Source organism: Podarcis tiliguerta (assembly GCF_965153285.1).
Source record: "Podarcis tiliguerta genome assembly, chromosome: 1".
In the NCBI taxonomy this organism is placed as follows: Eukaryota; Metazoa; Chordata; class Lepidosauria; order Squamata; family Lacertidae; genus Podarcis; species Podarcis tiliguerta.
This window is the reverse complement of record NC_139534.1, coordinates 100430907-100450376: the sequence shown is the minus strand read 5'-3', so window position 1 is coordinate 100450376 and position 19470 is coordinate 100430907. Positions and strand designations below refer to the sequence as shown.

Sequence of the window (19470 nt, the reverse complement as noted above, 5' to 3'; positions counted from 1 at the left end):
GGAGGAGGCACACGAAGGAGGGCCACAGAAGATGATCTCAGGGTCCGGATAGGTTCATATGGAAAGAGGCGGTCCTTGAGGTATTGCGGTCCTATTGCGGTGTGAGCTCCTGCAGTGAATTGGCAAATAATGTGAAAGTCCTGACCCGATTCAAATCAGAGCTCAGCCATGAAGTTGGTGGCTTTAGGCAAGCCGTACACAAAGTATTCTGCAGTATGGGAATACTACTGTTCTAACTTACAGGGGGGGTTTTAGGACCCAGTTATAATGATGGTAAATATCATTGTGGTTAGCTGATAGATATTACAAGGGACATTTGAGAATACTTCACCTTCACAAAGAATAGTTCTGAGCTCACCACACCACAGAACAGAACAGTATTATACAGCTTTTGAGGGTATGCTATGTCATTTAAGTTTCATAAACCTCTTAGAAGCCATCTTGGCATTATGCTGTACATATAAATCGAACATCAACAATAATGGAACTTAAAATGAGGCAGGCATATATTCAGCGCTGTTACAGTTAATGCAGGCATGGCTAGGGCACTTGCCAGTCGTAGAACTTAGCTGCAACAGAACTGGGCATTATTAAAGGAACAAAGCATTTAGGCTACATTCTGCTTTCTGTACCTATCTGTATTCGTACTGTGTCATCATCTGGTGAATACATTGTACATTGTGCACAGTCAGCTTGAGCTGCACACATATATTGGTGAAATAAAGACAGAGACAGACATAGAAAAAAATCTAACTGTAAAGGTGGCACAAAAAGCTCTAGATGCAGCTGTCTTAAATTTGTTGGGGTTAATTCCTTCCCGAGGGGCAATCATGTCTCCAAATTACATGCAGTTATGCAAGTGGAGTACAATATTTGGTTTTCTGGATCCAGGTCCAGATCACATTGGGTCCAGATTGATCCAAACCAAATCAGAGCTGGATCCATATTGCTGACGGTCCCCAAATCAGATCTGGGAAGGGCCTTTCACAGCCCAAATCTGAATTGTTCCATGCCTAAGAGAAGCCAGTTCATTTTAATCTGTTGACTCTTTGCCTTTGTTTTAACAGTTACACTTGCTTGTACATGAGACCATATTTTGCTTTTTCTACATCTTTTATTCTGGAGGACTGACAGGACACCAAAACGCCATTCGAAAAATACTTCAAAGATGCTGATGCTGCTCTGTGGAATAAGATTAGGGGAATCCCTGGCTTTGAGCCTGACTGTAATTGTTCGTAGCAAGGATTAAGCCAGACCTTTTGCCTTTTGACTGTTTCCCTGTTAGAATGAACATATGGTGTGTGAGATTTTCTTGTCTGTGACCCATCTGCCACTGACTCCTCTAATTGCAGGGCTTGCCTTTATCACCTACAGAAACTCCCCAGGGTTCTGGAACATACACAGGCAGAAATATTTGCTTTTCAAACCGAGGCTGTTGACTGGGGCTAATTTAACGCTCTTGAAATTAGTGCTATGCTGAAAATGTATTCTGCATTTTTTTTAATCCGCCAGTCTTCATCAGTTAAGATAGAAAAGAAATTGGATCTTAAAATTATTAAATGGGCAAGAGAGAGAAACTGTTCTCATTGATGAGGTGCAGGGTTTCTGATGTTCTTACTTTACTTTTGAGCTGGTTGATAGTGTTTGTTGTACAATGATCTCACCAGTGGTTGGCACTCTGCAGCTTCCCTAGGTGCCCACATGTCAATCAAAGCCCAGAGGAAGACATCATGAAATAACTCCTCCCACTGGGCTTTCTTCAGATCAGGAAGTGCTGTCATCTGTGGAGGCTACATAGTGCTAGATAAATTTTTACTGGAAGGAAAACTACATACAGCATGCTTGGCCACCTCGGAGCAAGGAGGTAAGCTCAAAAATGTGTCTAACATTCTGAAGAAAATTCTGAGGTACCCTGAGAGCGAGGCAGCAAAATGGGAGCCTCTTTTACAGAAAAAGAAACGGATACAGATTTCCACACACAGCTACTTGAAATATCCTGTAGGCAAAATGAAATAGCTTCAAAATACAACTTTTGGACACTAAAGAATGATTATCCAAGTGTTTTCTTTCTTTCTTTTTTTGAATCATCAGGTTTGTCCATGTTGATAATTTAAAGATGAAACTTTTTCCATTTTCTCCCTTTGTGTGCTGAAAGGTTATCCACAATTTTTAATAAAATTAAATAAAACCCACAAGTCTGAACCTTGTTTTACATGTTTGAATCCTGTGATTTTCTGTTTTATTGGTTTGTACATACTTTAATGCATTTACACATTGCTGTTTTATTTGTTTTAGACTGTGCATTCTTGTTTTTAATGTTTTAGTAATATATATATATATATTTGGACTATACACTGCTTAGAGATTTTTAAAATATTAAGTGGTTTATGAATGCTGTTAATTAATAGAGAAGAAAGGACAAATTTGGTTTACAGTAAGTAATCAGTTGTAATTCATTTCTGTGACAGCCATGATTTTATAATTTCTATAGAGTTTCATGAGACAAACAATATGTTTTCACTTCTAAATATATGCCCTATAAACATGCAGCTCATGTATAGTTGTATGTAAACAAGTTATGTACAGGCAATGACTGATACACACATGTCCGATTGACACATGACTGTGCACATCACAGGGACCTGGAAGTGCTGTGGGAGCACAATGGGGTGATGCGGGCTTGTGTGCACTCCACCAACGCATGCGGGGGTCAGGTACGTAACCCCCATGCATATTGGACGTTGTCTGTACATCTGTGGGGTTTTTTAAATTGTTCGATGATAATTGCTTTAAATCATTCTATGTATGTGTGTTGCTTAGGGATTCTTTGTTAAGCAGCCTATCCATTCTTATTAATTACACAAACCAAAGGAAATAAAAACCTATTTATTGCCTGTTCCTATATGCAGCTTGTCCCATTATTGTCCCTCCAAAAACGTTTTAGCTTTTCAAAATGTACTGAGCATACCAGAGCAGAGGGGTGAAATTCATTTCTAAAGACAGGTGGCCAAGTAGTTGGTGAAGGTAAAGGTACCCCTGACCATTAGGTCCAGTCGCGGATGACTCTGGGGTTGCGGTGCTCATCTTGCTTTACTGGCCGAGGGAGCCGGCGTTTGTCCGCAGTCAGCTTCCGTGTCATGTGGCCAGCATGACTAAGCTGCTTCTGGCGAACCAGAGCAGCACCGTTTACCTTCCCAGTGGAGCAGTACCTATTTATCTACTTGCACTTTGACATGCTTTCGAACTGCTAGGTTGGGCAGGAGCAGGGAGCTCACCCTGTTGCGGGGATTCGAACTGCCAACCTTCTGATCGGCAAGCCCTAGGCTCTGTGGTTTAGACCACAGCGCCACCCACGCTCCAAAGAACTTTGTGCATGGCTTAACAGTGAACATGAATGATGTTTGCATAAGCAATGGCACTTGGTTGACTGCCCCTGTTTAATCAGTGTCATTGCTTGGGTGGGGGGTTCATTTTCTTCCACTTGCACAAATTGTAAACCAGATAGCAAATAGTATACAGCTGAAAGCAACGAACTATATATAAAATTCATTCTTTGGCCTCTGAAAAACATGCTGTACTAGTTTCTGGAGGCAAGTGAATTTTATATCACACATTAATTTGCCCTTTTTTATACTAGCATTTCATTATCACAAAGCAGGTATACACATTGGGCATTATCTCCCAAGCACTGCTGCTTTGCTATTTCCATTCTTTACAATGGGATTGAAAGGAAGTCATTTGGAAGCAGAACTTGATGGATTGCCTCCATTATGCTTAAAAAACTCCCCACAAAATAATAATAAAAATACTAAAATCATGAACCCTTTTACTGCTTTTTCATTCTCTCTCACTGCAGTCAAATGTCCTCACACAAGCCCTCGGGGTAAGGAAGAGAGCCATAACAATATATTTTATCTCCAACATGTGTAAGTGGCACAATGACCTGCAGTAAACTGTGCTTGGAAAGGGACAATAATCTTATTTCATATTCTCTGAATAGGACTGGATTCCAAGGATGTATTTTGCAAATACACCAGAGGATTCAAAATGTACTATGATTATTATGCATTGCAAGAACAAAAACTATGCAGGGGTACCACTGCAAATTGCAAGCATCCTGGCAAGGTTTAAAGGTCTGTGTTTTGGATGTATTCAAAATTATAGTGCAATATAGATAAGCATTGCTTATTTCCGTGTGTGTGTGTGTAACACATATCATAATAATATAGCCATATTACCAACCCACTTCAAAAGTCATTTCCCCCCTTTTAAGTAAATGGTTCTGTTCCTTTTGTATGTGTACCCAGTACATAAGCCTAGTTTATTGTTTATAACAACAGGCGCTCGATTTGCCCAGACATTTTGTACACCCCATAGATATATATTTTATATGAGTTTATGGTATAAAAAAGGAATCAAATTAAAATAAAATAATGGCATTCCTAAGCACTAGTAACTTTGCTTCAAAAATATTTCATTCAAAACCACAACTCTGGTATCATCTTACTCATTAATCATTTTACCCTTAAGCAACCAGGTTGCAATGAAATGGAAAGCTTTCAGCGCATTCTTTAATTCACTGAATGGAGTGCAGAAAGGAGCATGAAAGAAAGGACCTATTCTTAGTTTAAGTTGTCTCTATACTAATGCACAGAGTGTGGGAAACAAGCAGGATGAATTTGAGCTCTTAATACAGGGTGGCAAATACAATCTAATAGGCATTACTTAACCTGAATGGAATGTAGAATTTCAGGGTTATAATCTATTCAAAAGGAATTGATGAAACAGGAAAGGAGGAGTAGCAGCATTATATGTAAAGGATATGCACACTTGTGAATAGATCCATGACTTGGAGCATGGAAGGCACATTGAGTGTATATGGGTAAAAATTGTAGGAGAGGGAAACAACAGTGACCTTACTTTAGGTGTCTGCTGTAGACCTCCAAGCCAGACTGAACACTTGAATGATGCCTTCCTAGAGCAGATTACCAAACATTCAAATAGGAGAAATATAGTAATCATGGGAGACTTCAGCTATCCCAATATATGTTGGAACTCCAGCTCTGCAAGAAATTCCTCAATTGCCTGATTGACAATTTCATTTCCCATAAGATGAAATAAGCAATAAGGGGACTATTTATCCTGGACCTGGTTCTCACCAACAGGGAGGAACTGATTGATGAATGGAAGTACTGGCAATCATGATAATGTCATCTCGGTTTTCATTATACAGAGGAAAAGCTGAGTGTAGTTGGACTCTGGACTTTAAGAAGGCTGATTTCAAAGAGCTTAAGGACCTACTGAGTGAGAGCCCACGGTCAGAAAAGGGATAGGAGTTTCTTAAAGCAGAAATATTTAAGGCCCGAATGCAGACAATTTCAACAACAAAAAGCAGGAGGCATCTAAAGAAACTGGAATAGCTGCATAAGGAGATTTTATATGAGCTGAAATTTAAGAAGGGCATGTATAAGAAAGGGAAGAAAGGGAAAAATCGTGAAACAATAGTATACAGGAGTGGCCAGCAATTGCAGGGAGAAGGTCAGGCATGTCAAAGCTCAGAATGATTTCAGGCTTGCAAGATAGATTTAAAATTATTTTTAAAGAGGTTTCTTTGGTTATGTTTGAAGCAAGAGAAGAACAAGCAAGAAGTTGGTCCACTGCACGAATATGGAGAAATGCTTAACCAATAACCCCTCCCTCCCACAGACCCTATTCTGCATTAGCTCAGTTGGTAGAGCATGAGACTCTTAATCTCAGGGTTGAGGGTTCAAGCCCTACCTTGGACAAAAAGATTTGACTAGATGACCCTCGTGGTCCCTTCCAGCTCTACGATTCAATGATAAACCTCTTGTTTTTATATTAGCAGCAGCTAATATCTCCATTGCTAGTCATTGGAAATCCATCTTCCCCCTCCCCTGGATTATTGGTTTGGAGGGGTATGGACCATCCCTGTCCAGATAGGGGCACAGCTGGGCCACCAACCAAAGCTAATGGAAGGTACTCCAGGCTCCTCAAGCGGCAGCAAAATATCCAGAAGTACCCCCAAGTACCCCCTACCCTTTGGACAGAGCGTAACCCCATCAAGAGGCGGCAACCTCCCTTCCATCCAGTCTAAGGAGCCACCCACCAACAATGCCTCAGTCTTATCTGGATTGAGCTTCAGTTTCGTGGCTCTCATCCAGTCCATTACCGAGTCAAGACAACGGTCCAGCATGTCCACTGCCACATCTGCAGATGTAAAGGAGTAGTAGAGCTGTGTGTCATCAGCATATCGCTGACAACGTACTCAAACCTCTCTCTAATGTACCAGAGAGGCTTACTGCAGGGCAAGAGGTGGGAGAGAAACAGATTTTTTTTATTCAATTTGGTTGCTTTCTCTATCATTTGTTAATGCTGAATCAAATAGACACCAACCCCCAGTAGTCCAAATAAACATGTGCAGAGGTTATATGTCATTCAAATCTGGTACTATATGGTAAACTACTGCACAGTGCATCTACCTTTCAAGTAGCATTGCATGAACAGTTCCCTTTCTCTCTTTAGTTGTGGCTGTTGTTGTTTAGTGTCAATGTAGCTTCGTAAGTGTAAGATGCAAGTGCCATCCACTTATTAAGAAACAATAGTCTTCTAAAGAAAACAAACTGCTAATTTAGCAGGTTTTCAGGACTTGCTGGGTGTGTTTGTTTATTTTACAACGCCATGATTTAAACATTTTTGCACTTTTCAAAGGGACTTGCTGTATGTATCTTTACGTTTTATTTTTAAGTCATTTGCTTTCCTGTTCTCTCTGTCACATATGCATTAAAATGGCACTTAATAGCACTTTACATCTGTTCCTATGCTGATGTTGATACTGATGACTCTCGGACTCTCATTTTATAGCCATCTGGCACAAATGAGACACTCAGTCAAATCTTCTGACTATTGATGTAATAGCACCAGATTGAGAGCCTCTTGAGAACAAAACTAGTATAGGGCATGGACAGGCAGACTTGAACCTTTTGGGATCTACTTTGTCTTGTTTATCAGAATCCTGAGACTCACCAAAGAGAGTCTGTAGCGGAAGACATGCATTTAGAATAAAATAACCTGGAGCCCAGGAATTTTATTATCTGCCCACATAAACCCCCCTCCCACACACTTCATATTAGATGTATAATTAAGGAAGATGTTTTGCTGTTGTCGTTGTTAAAAAACTAGAGAATCAGAAATCCTTGCTAATCTACTTCAAATCAACCAGCGATCTGACAGTAGATCCTGATCTTCCTCCGGTTTAGGGTGCCAGTCAAGACATGATGCTAAACTTGAATCCGATTGTTAGGATGGCCAAGGTGTACATTTACATACTCACCACTAGAACTAGTTTAGAAGACAGGAACAGGGGAGGTATTCAATAGTGTATGCGTTCATTGCATCTTTGCAAATAAGCAGCATTTGCAGCTTCAACTCCGGGACTGGAGAGATTCCCAGAATAAAACTTGGACCACCCTCTGTTTCAGCTTTCAGACAAGGTATGCAATCTCATCCCATTTAAAGCTTTACAAGGTAATGGACCAGACAAAATAAGTAGGAGCAAGTAGATATTAAGGATCCAAGTGTGACCACTGAATGTTTCAGGAGTAGAGATAGTCACCCAAGGGTTTTCTAGAGAATTCTATAGATCAGATGAGCAAAACAGAAATACAGAACAACTCAAGGAAAGGGGAGAAGATTAAGTGATGAAATTTAATGTACAATTAATGTGCTTAAATCCTTCTAGAATTAATGGAAGTACATGGGAGCCAACTCCTAAGGGCCAAGGTCCCTTCAGGTCCCCCAATAAAATATTTGATGGGGCCGCACCCCAAAACTGATGGGCATTGCCATTCAAAGGGGGGGGGGTTGCATGTGATCAGTTATGCAGGGCCCACCCCACTTACCTGACCCCCCACCAATATTTTATTCAAGTTGGTTATGTTACCTGTGTGATTTCTAGACTGTGCCCAGATGCACTTACGAAATGCAGTTACAAGCAATGATCTTTGCAATGCCTATTTGCATTGCTAATGCTGCACTTAGGGATGGGCAAATTTGTCAATTTCAGTTCTCCAAGTTTCATATTTTTCAAACCTTAAATTCAATTCTCCACATTTCTGCAACAAATTTACGATTGCTCCTTTAAATATCCTCCTGAAAAGTGTTTCCCCTTAACTTCTCCCAATAATAATAATAATAATAATAATAATAATTATTATTATTATTATTATTATTTATATCCCGCCCATCTGGCTGGGTTTCCCCAGCCACTCTGGGCGGCTTCCAAGAAAACACTAAAATACAATAACCTATTAAATATTAAAAGCTTCCCTAAACAGGGCTGCCTTTGGATGTCTTCTAAAAGTTTGGTAGTTATTTTTCTCTTTGACATCTGATGGGAGGGCGTTCCACAGGGCGGGCACCATTACCGAGAAGGCCCTCTGCCTGGTTCCCTGTAAGTTGGCTTCTTGCAGCGAAGGAACCGCCAGAAGGCCCTCAGAGCTGGACCTCAGTGTCCAGGCAGAACAATGGAGCTGGAGACGCTCCTTCAGGTATACTGGACCAAGGCCGTTTGGGGCTTTAAAGGTCAGCTCCAACACTTTGAATTGTGCTCGGAAATGTACTGGGAGCCAGTGTAGGTCTTTCAAGACTGGTGTTATATGGTCTCGGCGGCCGCTCCCAGTCACCAGTCTGGCTGCCGCATTCTGGATTAGTTGTAGTTTCTGGGTCACCTTCAAGGGTAGCCCCACATAGAGCGCATTGCAGTAGTCCAATGCAGCTTTTGTATGCAGCTTTTACTAATGTGTACATTTTTTGCAAGCAATTCTCTGGAATTTCCTCCCCACAGAGGAGGCATCTTCACAATATAGCTTTTGGCAAATGCTGAAGATGCATCTCTTTCCCCTGGCCTTTGACACCTGAGATGTGCGTCTTCAGGGCCCACCCTATTCCTGTGCTTGTAATTTCTTTTAATTGTATTAAATTGTATTAAATTCTGAATTTTTAACTGTTATGACAAGTAATGGATCCAAACTACAAGAAAGAAGATTCCACCTAAACATTAGGAAGAACTTCCTGACAGTAAGAGCTGTTTGACAGTGGAATTTGCTGCCAAGGAGTGTGGTGGAGTCTCCTTCTTTGGAGGTCTTTAAGCAGAGGCTTGACAACCATATGTCAGGAGTGCTCTGATGGTGTTTCCTGCTTGGCAGGGGGTTGGACTCCATGGCCCTTGTGGTCTCTTCCAACTCTATGATTCTATGATTCTATGAAATAGCAATAGTAATACTAATAGCTCACTGAGCTCCAAGCTAATAACTGAGAAGGGGAAATTTCAAGATGTTCCGATTGTGAGATTCTTGATTTGCAGTGTAAGACAAGCTACTATGGATGGAGAATAAATCTAAGAAATTAGCATGAATCACTTCCAGGTAAGGAGTCAAGAATCAGGTTACAGGAAGTCTGGGCTAAAAGCTCCTTCAGGCAAATGTTAACACTGTCATTAGTTGGAACTGGATACTACAGAATCCATCATTTTAAAGCATGTGAACTCCCACTAAGCTCGTGGGAGGTGAGAAATCTACTCAGCAGCTGTTTCTAAAATGAGGACCATAGTTCCATGGGTGAAGAATTCCACGGTTCTCCAAGAAAAATATAGCCTTTGGTTCTTTTGAACACTGGCCAAGTAGAATGGGTGGAGGCCTATTGAAGCAAGAGCTTGAAATGAAACCATTGCAACTGCAGACGGATCAAAAGAAAAATACATTAAAAAAGAAAGAAAGAAAAAGAAAAATGCTGCAAGTCAAAGGAGCAACTTCCACACAGGCTCTGCACTAATGCTGCTATTCCAGCTGCGCTGCATTCTTTGGAGCCCAGCCCAGCGCTTTCGGCTACCAAAGACAGAGAATTTGAGTCATTTCTAGTGGATTGACCACATAGCTGAGACAAATGCATCTGTTTCTGCATGTTTTAAATGTCTCAACCACAGCCTAGCATCTGCCAAAGGAGGAAACTACTAGGTGCACCAGTCAGATACCAGATATGCATGATCAGGGCAGCAGGTTTGCTCCACCTTTTTTCTTCAGCAAGCTAAGCTATATGACCCTACCTCAACTGCATAGCTACCTAGTGTTTCTTCTGAGGCAAAATGTCATGGATATCTTTACGGGAAAGGACTGTAGCTCAGTGGAGGAGCATTTGCTCTGCGTGCAGAAAGCCCCAGATTCAATCCTTGGCATCTCCAGGCAAGAATGGGAAAGACGCCTGACTGAAACCCTGCCGAGCCTGTTTCTGTCAGTGCAGACAGCATTAAGCTGGATGGACCCAGAGTCTGACTTTGTATAAGGCAGCTTTCTGTGTTCCTAATTTGAGCCAAACATTGGGACAAGGGTCAAAATGAACAATATAAATTCTCAATTTTCCCAAAGGTGTGCAAATGTGGGTGTGGAGGAATGATTGTGTTGTCTGGGTTTTTAAATATCTCTATCCTCAGTGCTATTTTTCTAGACAAAGAGGTGTTGTAACTCACCATGAACGGCTCCCTTGTTCTCTTATACAGTAGTACCTCGGGTTAAGAACTTAATTCGTTCTGGAGGTCTGTTCTTAACCCGAAACTGTTCTTAACCTGAGGCACCACTTTAGCTAATGGGGCCTCCTGCTGCCACTACGCAATTTCTGTTCTCATCCTGAAGCAAAGTTCTTAACCTGAGGTACTATTTCTGGGTTAGTGGAGTCTGTAACCTGAAGCGTCTGTAACCTGAAGCGTCTGTAACTTGAGGTACCACTGTAATGGAAATGGCGCCCACCTGAGAGATGCCAGAACTCAGTTCCGATGAGTTCTGGCTGGGGGGGGGAAGCCCCATTTATCCTCAAAAGTTCAGTGTGTGTAACAACATGCATGTTTCCGAATATCCTGCTGGGGGGAATTTACAAGGAGGGCACACCGCACCCACTCTCATGTTGAAGAAATGCTTATACATTTTGAGTAAGAACTTTCTGTGCAGGAGAGCTATAGACTTGTTTTTGAAAGGAAGGAAGCTCAGCATCTTAGGCCCCTGTCCAGGGAAATCAGGAAAACCCTCCACAGGCATCATGGCACCCCTGGGTGCCAGGTTTGGAACCCCTGGGTCTACAAGGATTCCAAAACTTTAATTTTCAGTTTCTGAAAGCAAGAGAAAACACTGCAATACTATATGCAAAATCACTGTGATAGCCATGATGGAGAAACACAATGTGATATTAACAAGATGTGGGGAGTGTACATTTTACTTTTATTAAACATGTTTAGTGTAATTACTATATTGCTGTTTTCTTCTCTCCCCCAGTCCTGTATTTAGAATTAAAGCAGATCACAATTGGGAAAATAGGAGAGGGAGGGAGGGAGAAAGAGGAAGAGTTTTGTCTGAAAAGAGATAGGATAAAATATTCATTTGGAAAACATACCATATCTATGCCAAACAGACAGTGTTTGTAACGTCTTGTCTAAGAGACAAGATCCAGACATCGTCTGCTGGGTAGCTTGCTCTAACTTACAAGCTCTTTCTTGGACCTTTGAATGATAAAGGGCTGAGTCAGCCTTGCTAAGATTGAAACTGTCCAGGAAAGACAAGTATTTCATCATTACATGAAAGAGGAACAAAGTACTTTGGGATTCTCTCCCAGAAGCTGATTAGCCAGACTAAGCCACAGCTGCTGCTAATGTGTGTATGCGTGTCTGTGTGTGCACACGCCCATGTATGAATGAGAACAGTGGAAAACACAGTAGGTGACAACTTTTGAAAGAGAAAGAGCTGGAATCAGCTGGCACTGGGGCTGTAACCTTAGGAGGAATGCATAAATTCTTAGATGATCTGCTGCCTGGTGAAGGAGTGCCTGTTTGCTCCCATTATGGTCTAGAGTGGTACCTCGGTTTACAAACTTTATCCATTCTGGAAGTCCATTCTTAAACCAAAACCGTTCTTAAACTTTTCCTAAAGAGACCTCCTGCCACCGGTACCTCGGGTTAAGTACTTAATTCGTTCCGGAGGTCCGTTCTTAACCTGAAACTGTTCTTAACCTGAAGCACCACTTTAGCTAATGGGGCCTCCTGCTGCCGCCGTGCAGCCGGAGCACGATTTCTGTTCTCATCCTGAAGCAAAGTTCTTAACCTGAAGCACTATTTCTGGGTTAGCAGAGTCTGTAACCTGAAGCGTATGTAACCTGAAGCGTATGTAACCTGAGGTACCACTGTACTTGTAAATTTGTAAATAACACAAATATTACAAAGGATCACCTGCCATCCAGAGAAAACTAAACACCAGAACTACGCACTGCTCAGAGGTTGTGTGGGCATGGCCCTATAACTATGACAGACCCTCTAAGTATCCCTATTTTCCCGGGATGTCCCCAATTTAGAGAAGCCATCACAATTTCTGATTTGATCCCGAAATGTCCTACTTTTCCTTAAAATGTCCCTGTATTCATTGGATAAATTTTGGAGGGTATGGAGTTATCCAACCCCCAAGCAATCCTGTATAGGGAAGTTTTTTAAAAATGTTTAATGTTTTATTCATGTATGTTGGAAGCTGCCCAGAGTGGCTGGGGCAACCCAGTAAGATGTGTGGGATATAAATAGTAAAATTATCATTATGGAACAGGTCGTCTCTATTTTCATCATAGAAATGTTGGAGGGTATGCTATGATTTTGGAATCACCATATTGTTTCTTTAAAGAACCAAGATGAAGAAGATACCCCCTGCTGAAATCACAGCATTTCAGAAGACCTTTGGAGGAGATCTGCAAGCAAGCTTCAAAAGTCTTTAAATTAATTATTCAGGGAAGTTTGGAGGTGAAAACAGGGAAGAGGTGAAAACGTCATTTGGTTGGAAGTCACAAGGACTGGAAGCTAGAATGCAGGTTGACTTCCAGCCACTGGAAGTGGTTTCCACATGATGGAAGCCTGCAAGCCCTGGGAGCAAAACTGATAGGGGAGTTACGAGGGCTTACAGGCATGTAGCATGAGTGGCTCCAATCACCTTTTCATGCATTCTCACTTTTATTGCTTATTTGCTTTTGTTTTGATTTTATTGATTGTTGGGGTGCTGAGTTTCCTGTTGTTGGCAAGGCCATCTTCTGAATAGAATTCTGCTCCTGTGATGCTGCTGCTGGAGGAAGTAAAACGGTAACTTTCATCCAAATCTGTTTTGGAGATTGACCCTCTGAAGCAGCAGGAGAGGTGGAGGGGGAGGGGGAGAATTATCTGCCTCTTCTGTCAGGAGCATCCTGTCCATAAATGGGACTGCAAAATGTTTTAAATAAGTATATTAATCTCATCTGGCAGATTATAGTCCCGTATACAGTGGTACCTCAGGTTACAAATACCTCGGGTTACAAACACTTCGGGTTACAGACTCTGCTAACCCGGAAGTAGTACCTCAGGTTAAGAACTTTACCTCAAGATGACAACAGAAATTGTGCACCGGCGGCAGCGGGAGGCCCCATTAACTAAAGTGGCACCTCAGGTTAAGAACGGTTTCAGGTTAAGAACGGACCAATGGAACGAATTAAGTTCGTAACCAGAGGTACCACTGTAATGAACTGAAGCAGGCCTTAAATTAGCAGTTTGGATCCAAACACAAGTCAGCATAGGCCCTGAATCAATGCAGGTGTGGGGGAGTGAGGCTCTCCACAACTTTCAGCAGATTGAAAGTAGTTTGGGGTCATACCAAGATCATACGATGCAAGCCAGGAGATCCTATGAAAGACACACTTCACCATGAGCTGACTGCCCAGTTCAGACGCCCTCTCAATGCTTGGAAGAGAGTGCAGGATTGTGTGCTGTGTTCCCACCCCTGACATCAACATGCCCATCTAGCCCTGAGCTCTGCATGCTGGCTGGGGTTGATGACATCATACAACATCTACAGGGTGGCAGCTTCCACCTTTAGCTTGGAGCAAACCAAACTTTGAAAACAATAAACCATAGTTTACCACAAACTAAAAGCAGAAGTTTATAATTTCCTCCATGTAGATGAAGGAAAGGGAAGTTGTAGAGCAACATGTGAACCTCACTGTTGCTAGTTCTCGTAACCGTATTTATTTAAACCTGACTCAGATGATACAGAGGAATACAGCATGTTTTGCTGTTATGGCTAAACCAAGATAAAGGCATCAAACATCCCTAAGGAACAATGTATCTTTAACGGCAACAGTAAATAGATGTTATGTAAAGAATGCTAGTGGAATGAGCTAGAAAATTCCAGTTCTGCTATATATACTTGCATCTTTTTTTTGTAATTATAATTTTCATTACTGAAGGTCTACAAAACTTGTCTAGCCAAATGACACCCATCAAAATATATGGCTGCTTACATAAAACACCTGCTTTTTGCCAACACTCTGGAATTGCAAAAAACTGGCAGGATAGTCATGTCCCAGGCAGTCCAAAATGCATTTGGTCTGTTGAGTCATATGCTTGCAGATTTCCATTTAATAGAAATCAGTTTCTAGCTGGACATGCCCAGTCTAGAGAAGAGGACAGTTCTCTGGACCAGTAATCCAAGAAATAAATTCCTAGCAAACAAGTTTTTTTAAGTTAACAGAGGAAGCTGCAAATTGACCTCTTATTTCAGAGCATCACTGTGTTGCTTTCATGCTGATAGTTGCCAGATGAAGAGATTAAAGCATTTAGGCAATTTTCACCTTTCCTTTTAATTAATTGGTTAAAATAATTGATTAAAGTAAAACAGTGCTATATCTTAATACAGGTGATATGATATTTAAAGAAGATAATTCTCTTATAATTCTTTTTTTGGGGGGGTGGAGGAGACACACAGAATCTTCTATATATTCAGTCAACAGATGTGCATCACATAGTTCCATCAGGATAGAATAGCTTTTCCCATCTCAGAGGAAATTCCAATTAAAAACCCACACTTTTAGCTTGTGATTAATTCTACTAATTGTGATAATTAGTCCTTTTGGTTCTGCTAACATATGTTAACTTAATACCTACAAAGACAGGCTCCCATTTCTAGAAATTAGTACATCTTTTATCTTGAGCTTACCTGAATTCTTCTTATTTGGCCATAGGACTCATAACATTTATTTTAATTAAAATTACCGATAACATTATTAGCAAAGTAAAGGTTGAATAACCACAAATGCACCTCATTCTATAATATTTTATGCTGTCCTTGTGGCCCCAAACAATGACTTTTTAAGAACACCTCAAACTTTACTACTGACCACCTGAGTATTTCCATGTGTAAAAGAAATTGCCTAAGATCAAATGCAGCAGTATGAAGAAGAAAAGTGCTACCTTCAGGACCAGTAAATGATCGGAAAGGACAGGATATCAGACTTGAGATCATTGTGTAAGACTCTTTGATGGATGCCAGGCTAATTGCTCCAAATAAGAGCCAGTTATTGTTCAGACCCTGTCATTATGCCCCACCCCAGCAGCAGGCAGCATCATGTTATTTCTAGAAACTTTCTACAGAAAGTGGCCAGCAATCAGTTTAAATAAAAACAAATGTTTGTTTTAAAATAGACAGAGAAATTAAAGTACTTGGCTCAATACTGGATATGATATCTTGAAGTTATTTTATCACCGATCTATTAGCAGTGGGTATTGTCAATGAGAAGTAGTGCCAAGAGAAAGATAATGCTTGAAAAATGAACGTGAAGACGATTGGCCATTTTATCACAGTCTTCTATAAAATTTCTAGCGAATTGAGTCAAATAACTGTAAGTGTAGTGGCATTATGTAGCAATAAGGTCCTTCATGCAAACATGCAACTCTGCTTTCAGTCTATCAAGTAGAGATGCAGGAAGCTGCCTTATACTGACCCAGACCATAGGTCTAACCAGTTCAGTATTCTCTACACTGACTTATGTGCTCCTTGTTTACAGAAACCTTTTCCTGCCTTGCCTAGCAATGCCAGAGATTGAATCTGGGATCTTCTGAATGCAAAGTGCATGCCCTACCACTGACCTATGACCCCTGTCCATTTGGCTACAAGGTACTTCACAATGGAGGCACACTCTCTCTGCTATGGGAACCAAATTTATATTTCTGGAAAATGCAGCTTGCGGGGATTCTGTGGGGATGTTCTGTTTCTGACTATCCCCATCGAGTCTTACTGTATTTTTTGCTCTATAAGACTCACTTTTTCCTTCCTAAAGAGTAAGGGGAAATGTGTGTGCGCCTTATGGAGCGAATGCAGGCTGTGCAGCTATCCCAGAAGCCAGAACAGCAAGAGGGATCACTGCTTTCACTGCACAGCGATCCCTCTTGCTGTTCTGGCTTCTGAGATTCAGAATATTTTTTTCCTTGTTTTCCTCCTCCAAAAACTAGGTGCGTCTTGTGGTCTGGTGCGTCTTATAGAGCGAAAAATACGGTACTTAGTAGAATTCCAGTACTAAGTAGCACGCACTGGGCATCTTAGTTAATCCTTCCATCTTGCCTGAAATTATTCTCAGTCTTTTAACCAAAAAGCTTCATAAAACTGGATGTACCCAGATGATGCAGGATTGCTTTTTCCTGGACAATGTCTGCTATTTGCACATTTCATGTTTTTCCTCTGTCCCAGAGATGTACGTCCACTGCTGTCAAGTGCTGTTGGACCCAGACAACAAGGGTGCTGCTTCCGAGCAGGTGCATCTGCTCTAGGAGCCAATTCTCAAATAATAACTTATTTGCCTGGGGTACATAATCCAGCCAGTAGCCAGACATTCCCTGTCTTGCTAACTCATGCCTTTTTTGCATCATCCGGTAGACCCCAGAGACTTCCTTTCTTAGGACAGTACAATGTCCCTTTTAAAACTGTCACAGTAAATAAAGCACTCCCTGATGTCGTTTTCCTGGTTTAAAAGGACAGATGTAGACTTAGACCATGCCAGCAAATGCTCGGAGGTTACAGTGCAGGCGACCCAATTAAGATCAAAAAGATCCATTACAGATAATGCCAGATGAGGCCTTTGTGCTTATTATGATTATGAAAAACAATTAGTTCTTTCCTACGTTTTCTCGCTTATGCTTTGTATTAGTGTCCTCTTGCACTTTCGGCTGTTTGATCAAACAACAAAACTACCAGCAACGTCTATTCTTTAAAAAATAATAACTATAATAAGCAAAGCAGAAATGGAGACCACTCCCTAATTCCTAGTGGACATATTGGTCAGCTAAACCAACACGTGTCTGGTATTTTCTTTACTTTTAACAGCAATAGATAAAACAATGACTCATCTAAACATTGGGAGACAATGAATTGCTCTATCTCACCCACCCAGGTCCTACTGAAAGCTAAATGAAGCCCATGTTTTGGCTCCCAGGAGAGAGAGAGAGGGAGGGAGGGGGATGATTACGAAGCAAAAACATTTAGATGCCATCAATAAGGGCTCAAAATCACCCTGATGTTAAACACACAACTGACATTCTAAGAGAATATTTTGTTTTGCCTTTGGTTAAGAGCCAGTTAATACAACCATAGTGTATACTTACTATATTTATGTAAGACTAGCAGGACCAAATGGGAACCTGGCTTTGCTGGCTACTCCTTTACTGCAATTGCAGTGGAAGACTTGCTTTCTTTCCTCTAAGGAGTATACCCAAGAGTCACTAAATATTCCCTTCTACAGGTTCACAACAACATTCTTAGATGGGGGGGACCCCATTCTCCTCCACAGATGGGGAGTTTTCATGCCTTATGGTTTATAAGCCATTAAAAAATAGCAGCAGAAAATTCCATTTAAAGTCAACGCAGTGCCAAGTGCTTATTCAGCACTGGTTAGCATTTTTTTTTAACCTCCTCTCCTCCTATCAAAGCCCACCGGAGGTAAATAATGATTCTGCAAAACCCCCAAAGATTTCCAAAGATTAAGAATATAGATGCTCACTTCTCATTTCGAGGCAAGTGGCTGTGGACATTTTAAATATTTTTGAATCCACAACATAGGAATAAGCTATCGCTGTCTCACACAAAACCTATTGGAAAAGGTGCGCCACAAATTAAGGTGTGCAATTTACATACATTGTGGCCCGCTTCCGGAAAGCAGCAAGGTCAGTTACTAATATTTTGGGCTCCGTGAGGCTCTTGTAGGCCTTTGTCTAAGCCTTTCTGCCTGAAAAATTATATTTAGACATGCAGCATCTTTCCTCCAAACCCATCCTCAGGAGGCAAAACTCAGACACTCTAAAAATAGGAGAGCCTCGTACAGATAAGGCAAGCGGCAGAGACAAATAAGAATAGGCGGATGTTTAACACTCACCATCTCCTGCTCACACCATCCTCTTTTGATGTTTACAGCACAATCTGTAGGATGCAATACTAGGAGGTGCCTTGTTTGACCTGCTGCATGATGCTGTGACATCAGTTCAGATGATGCAGCTCATTATGGGAAAGGCTGCTGTTGCCATGGCAACCGAGATGTGATAGGAATCCTTACTGCATTTCCAGGGGAGCCCAAGACAATACAGAAGGTTTTTAAAGAGACAGTAAAAAGGGAAAGGAAATGCAAGGGAGTATTGGGAAAGTGCAGTGTCATTGTATTATTTTTTTTAACCTAAGTATCGTAACAATATATTTATTATTCAGGGAAAATATTGCCTGAGCATTTCTCTCTGTGTGCAATTGCAAACTATGCACATGCATACATATTCAACACATTATTTTTTTTAAAAAGGTTTTTAATTGCATTTTTGATCTATACAAACTGTAATCCACCACTTTTTTTTTTTAAACGGAGGAAAACATAAAATCCACACATTAATTCAGCATGGCTTATGAAAATCATCTTCTAAACATCACACTGTGCATAAGTTGTGGAGACCAATTTGTGAAACACTGTTTACAGTGTTGAGGGCCCTTAACATGAACCAAGGTCTTTTAAATCCTGTCCTACACAAATTTGTTCCTATACTCTGATGCTTCTTCGAAATTCTATTTGCTAGTGTCTGCTTGGCGGGGTGTGTTTGTGTGGAACGTACATTTGCCAGCTATCCTGTGCCAGCTATTTTGCGAAGCTCTTTTTAAAATGGGGGCGGGGGGAGGGGGAAGAAAGCTGTTTTCCCCTCTACAAGATGAGAACTTTCTAGCCAGTCAAGGGATGAAAACAAAAAAAACGCCCCATCATTTCTCAGCTGTAAACTAACCTGCAATATCATCTGCATGCTGAGTAGCCTGCCTTTCATCTGTCTATCAGACAGACACACAAATGAAGATTCAAGGGAGGCTGCAAGCAATCTGTGTGCCTTCTGGGCCACAGTGGCACAGGCCAAGCAGGAGTACAGTAAACAGACCTTCCTTTTTAATTGTTGTGGTTCGTGATTGGTGGGGGGTCGAGGAGGGGGGGGAGAGAGAGACCCATTACTTTCAGCACCTGGAGTCTATCTTCCATCTGAACATAGAGGGGAATGCAACTCATACTGGCTGTGTTGTGCACAATTAAAATAGAGCAGTGTGACAATTCACACTTAAA

The 19470-nt window shown here is 41.2% G+C and overlaps 1 protein-coding gene across 2 annotated transcripts in view; it reads right to left on the bottom strand.

Moving 5' to 3' along the window:
• AKAP6 (A-kinase anchoring protein 6) overlaps positions 1-18372 on the bottom strand; it is a 247747-nt gene extending 229375 nt beyond the window's left edge. For both annotated transcript variants that reach the window (XM_083452109.1, XM_083452110.1), the window contains exon 1: positions 18262-18372. The gene's annotated coding sequence lies outside the window, so the exon portion shown is untranslated. The remainder of the gene's footprint in view (positions 1-18261) is intronic.
• Positions 18373-19470: the final 1098 nt, after the last annotated feature.